This window comes from Crocuta crocuta, unplaced genomic scaffold (assembly GCF_008692635.1).
Source record: "Crocuta crocuta isolate KB4526 unplaced genomic scaffold, BGI_CrCroc_1.0 scaffold475, whole genome shotgun sequence".
Classification (NCBI taxonomy): Eukaryota; Metazoa; Chordata; class Mammalia; order Carnivora; family Hyaenidae; genus Crocuta; species Crocuta crocuta.
In genome coordinates this window covers 1,650,690-1,651,593 of record NW_027529518.1, presented here as the reverse complement: position 1 = coordinate 1,651,593, position 904 = coordinate 1,650,690, and the positions used below count along the sequence as shown (strand labels likewise).

General features: G+C 40.6%; 1 protein-coding gene across 1 annotated transcript in view; it reads right to left on the bottom strand.

The window, feature by feature from the left end:
- The window catches only part of HPRT1 (hypoxanthine phosphoribosyltransferase 1), a 33,635-nt gene that overhangs the window by 20,146 nt on the left and 12,585 nt on the right, over window positions 1-904 (bottom strand). The window lies entirely within an intron of this gene.

Here is a 904-nt window from a genome sequence, read left to right as displayed (position 1 = left end):
CTATGCTGCTAGCAGCTATACTGACTAGATTTAAATCTTAATGTCTACCACTAACTAACTGTAACTAACTTCTGTTGAGTGAAAATCCAAACTCTGTATTTGAACAATTCTTTAAGTCACGCAAGACTCTGACAAATTAAAAGGAGCTTGTAAGTATGAAGGAATGTCACGGCATGTGAGCACAGCAGGTTTTCAGGGGATAGGGGAAGTGTCTGAAATGGTTCTCCAGTCACCCAGAGGACTGATGAAAATGTGGAAAAGGTCAAATAACTTGGGTCAAATAGATGATTAACTGGGAGAATGAAGGTTGAAAGTTAAATGCTAAGTAGTCTTACTCTCAATGAAAACATAAACAGAAGGGTAGTTTCTACAAAGGTTGCACAATACAGATTCATGAAACAGCAAAGACCAGACCTTTGCTCTGATCTTCGAAGAAGCTAGAAGAAACCCCACTTTTAAGGAAAAGAGTGACTCACAGGAACCGCAATGCCAACAGGCAACCAGAAACAAACAACACTAGGAACTAATCAAAATCACACGTTCACATGATCAAAGAAATTACGGATGATGAAATTCACATGTAAAGATCACACTGACTCTGGCTCATCCCACTGTTGATTTTGGTTACTGTGTCAATATTCTCGAACATTTGAGGTCCCGTGACACTGGCAGAGTAACTGAATCAAAAGTGGCTTCTGCAGTGGGCCGATGCCTTCGCTCCACATGTGCTTTCTAGGAAACAACTGTTGACTCACCTTATTTATCAGCTGCAAAGTGACTTTCAACTCCCTGGAAAACCAGTCTAGCCAACAGCACGTATAGTCAAAAAAGATCCCTCAAGTCCTAACAGCAGCTCCCAAAAGTGGTCTTTAAGAAATCCAAAAACCCAAACCAAACCAAAACT